Here is a 4,450-nt window from a genome sequence, read left to right on the forward strand (position 1 = left end):
GACATAGGCAAGGTATTTAGTTTCAAATGTAGAGCTTATCCCGCATGAGAAGTTCAGTTTTCGTTCGCACCATTCGACACCGGACGTGCTACAACAAATAAAAGAGGAGGTGCTCCGTGCGCCGCAGGGAGCCCGAACCCAGGCTTTGATCACGCTCGACCGTAAGTCAGTGTTTCATAATGTTGAGCCCGACCCCGTCCTCAAGAACCTCGCCTAATCGCGCTGTGGCATCCGGGTATACAACTACGTCAGAGCCTTCATCCGCGACCGCACAGCAACGATAATAATTGGTCTTCACCGCTCGCGTATGATCCAGCTAACCGGACGTGGCACCCCCGAGATATCAGTGATCTCACAAGCCCTCTTTAACGTCGTTATGGCAAGTGTCCCTAAACAATTGTACCAACTCATGCACTTTCACCATGTGCTCTATGCCGACGATTTAACGCTGCAGACGGTTCCGGGCTCTGATGGAGCCAGCCAAGACCGGTTATAACAGGCGGCCGAGATCATGCCAGGCAACGCGCGAAAGGGTGGCCTCAATTGCGCACCCCACAAGTTTCAACTCTTTCTCTTCCTTCCATGCGGCAAGTCTCCTCCGTACACCATCACAATTCTCGTCGACGGAACACGCGTACCACGGGTGTCACGAGTGCGCATCCTCGGACTTGACGTTCGTGACGATGTCAGGCCTGGTCACACCGTCTCTCTGCTTCCGCGCCAGACGGAGCAGGTCATCGCAATGTTGCGCCGTGTTAGCAATCGTCACTCGGAACTTAAGGAAAAGGGCATGCTCCGATTAGTAGATGCATGTATTCTGAGCCGCGTCAATTATTATCTCCCCTTTCGTCACAAACGGGGGCACAACGTGACCGCGTGGACACGATCATCCGCAAAGCTACCAAAGTCGCACTCGGGTTCCAGGCTATAGCTCAAATTAGCGTGTTTTATCGCTCGGGGTACACAGTACCCACGACGAACCACTTCAGGCCCAGTGGATCAGTCAGCGCCAATGTCTTCTGCTTACTCCGACGGGTTGACAGCTCCTGACTCGCCTGGGCTACTCGCTTCCGCCCGCATTCCCAGACACGCAAGAGATCTCCGTACCGGGCAGGACGACTAGGATGCTTCGGATACACCCCATACCGCGTAACATGCATCCTGAGCACAATGTCAGTTGGCGGCGGTCTAGACACCTCACTTGCGCTCTTGGCGAACTTGAGGAGAACAAAGTACTCTACACGGACGAGGCTTGTATGTCACAAGTGCATACAATGGTTGTGGTCGACGGCACCCATTAGGTCGGGAGCGCTGCTTCTATCATCTCTCCCCCTTCACTTACTGACTCGAAAGAGATCCTGGTGGTTACCCTCGCCATCGTACACATCTTGAGACTCCCGGGTGAAACGTATTGCCTAATCACCGATTCGCAAGCTGTATGTAGCACTTTCTTGGAAGATTTGGCATTACGAAAACCACGTACTGCATTCATCCATGTGCCTCTGAATTACCAGCACATCTCACTGACAACATTCACCTGGTCTGGATCCCTGGCCATGCTTCTATGCCGGGTAATGAAGGGCCACCGCTGCTGCTGCCACTGCTTCCGCTGCCACCAATACCGCTGCTGCTGCCACTTCTACCACACCCACCAGTGCTGCTGCTACCACTACCGCTACTGCTGCAGCCGCCGTAGTGGTCGCCGCGCACACCGCGTCACGGAGGGGGGGGGGAACTCGTTTTGCCCCACCACGTCGAATGTGCACAATGCCCTCTGGAGCTCCATGGCAACGCCACATTAGCCACTTGACAGCGGCTAATGTGGGGCCAACCTAATTAAAGGAGGGCCAACTTAGTTGAAGCAAGTCCAGACCTGAACCTAACGCTGGTCTCGGACTCACGTTTCTCCGCGGGGCTCGGAAACTCGGTCGGCAAAGACACGACGCCTGATCTCACCTTCACTAGAAATGCGAGGGCTCAGTGGTCCAGCTTACAGGAGAATTTGTGGAGCAACCACTACATAATAGAGCCCAAAATGGAAATAATAGCACCTCCTCCAAAAACCTATAAATACAGAGACTGGGACCTCGTTAGAAAAATATGAGGTGAAGATGAGGCAGTATACGACACCATGAGTGAACTGTTTATACAGGTCAAGAAGTACGCCGAGAAGGCCACCAAGGAAATAGCTTTTGATGCCGCAGGGATGGACGCAAGGTTAGGGCTACGGAAATGTCAAGATCATGTTAGGGCACCTCCTGGAAGGCAGACGGTCTCTCCTCGAGCGAAGGAAAACACAAATACTCAATCGCGCGCTACGGAAATGGATCGTGGAGCTCAAAAATCACATTGAGGAGCAATGCACCGAACTTAATAAACAGCAACGGAGGGACGCATGCTCGGCAGCGGACGGGAAAATGCGCAAAGGAGACAAATGGACCCTCTTCAAACATCTCTTAGATGATGTACAATTCAAAGGTTGTCAGAGAATAGTCATAGACTGCTTAATTAAAAACGAGAAAATGAAAGGCACCTCAGAAACCTTCATATTTCAGAAACTAGTCAACAAATACCTTCCACTTGGCTAAAGCCTAGGTCCTACCCCCCCCCCCCCCTCGGTTTGAGGGCACGCCTGGCCCAGTGCTGGATGCCCCCTTCTCGGATGCTGAGATCAGGGAAGTGATCAGGGATCAGGGATCAGGAACTTTTTCTGAGATACGTAGATTTGTTGGAGACTTATACGTATATTTAAATATCTTGTTGCGAGGTTTTGTGTATACGTACATTGAAATTTGTTTGCACTGACACTTCTTTGCCTTTTATCACGCTGTATCATCGCATTTGTATATCCCATTCTATCTTCGCATTTCTAATGTACGAGGGCGAATCAAATGAAAGTGAGCCTACCCACCCCGCGCAATAATGGCTCGGTTCATTATCTGCGAGGCATGCGCGAAGCAGTGAGGCATCTCTCATTTACAAAAGTGACACGCAGGTGTGAGGATAAAGGTTCTTTAATGCTCTCATACACTGGGTTGAGCATGATTTCGTGACATAAATGACACTCCAAAAGTTGAACAGCGTGTTGCCGTGTAGTTTCTGACAGCTGAAGGTATTTCCCAAAAAGAAATTAGTCGCCATATGGCTGCCGTGTACGCTGAACATTACATTTCATTGTCCTCTGTGAAGTGCTGGAGCAAATGGTTCAAAGAAGGACGTGAAAGTTGCAAAGACGATCCAAGACCGGGCCAAATCCATCGTGCAATTACCCCCAACAAAATTGCAAAGTTTGATGAGCTGATCAGACAAGAACGGAGTATAAGCATCGATGAACTTACAGAGCGTGTGAACATCAATCACGGTTCGGTTCACGCCATCATTCATGAAAATCTCGGTTATCGGCTCTTATGTGCGCAATGAATGTCCAAGATTTTGAACCACCGCCAGAAGACGGAGAAGTTCGGCGCTGCCTTGACTTATGTGATCCGGTATCAGAATGAGAGCGACGACTTCTTTTCTGCAGTTGTGATCGGGGACGAACCATGGTGCCACTACTACGAGCCTGATACACGACGGCAAAACATACAGGGGAAACATTCGAATTCACCACGCCCAAAGAAAGCAAAGGGCGTCATTTCCGCCGGAAAGGTGTTGACATTTTTTTCGGTCGTCAGGGGCCATTACTGATAGAATTTGCTAACTCTTGAGAGACTATCAATTGTTTCCGATATGGTGAAACGCCGGAACGGCAGCGTGTCGCAATCAAGAACAAACGACGTGAAAAATTGAGTAATGATGTCATCTTGCTCCATGACAATGCCCGTCCCACCTCGCTGATGTGGTTAACACAAAACTGGTAAAGTTGAAGTGGGAAACGCTGTAACATCCGCCATGCAGCTCAGACCTGTCGCCTCGCGACTTCCACATTTTGGGGCATCCGAAAACACAGCTCAAGGGAACCAGATTCGTGTAGGACGATGACGTGAAAGAGTCAGCTACAGACTTTTTGAAGCAGCAATCCAAGGAGTTTGATGAGACGGGAATCACGCGACTCGTTAGTCAATGGGACAAACGCCTAAATGCTGATTGAGACTACTTTGAAATAAAGCACGCCATTTGTCATATATTCGCATTGGCTCCCTTTCGTTTGAATCACCCTCGTACATTTTACAGAACTCCTGCTTTTTATGCGTGCTCCCGGTTGCGGCTATAATTTCCGTGCAATTACTCACGATACACGACCGGTGACAGCTGCTACTGCGTAATACCTTGGCACAAATAACGGCATCATTGAGATTTTTCACTGGCCATTGTATATGTACAAGAATGTAAACACGGTGCTTGAATGACAAAGATATATGACAAATAATGACATTAACATATTTGTCCTCAACTTGTTCATTTCATGGCCTTCGCATTTTTAATATGAACTGTATCCACTGTTTTGATA

This window comes from Dermacentor andersoni, chromosome 11 (assembly GCF_023375885.2).
Source record: "Dermacentor andersoni chromosome 11, qqDerAnde1_hic_scaffold, whole genome shotgun sequence".
NCBI classification, from domain to species: Eukaryota; Metazoa; Arthropoda; class Arachnida; order Ixodida; family Ixodidae; genus Dermacentor; species Dermacentor andersoni.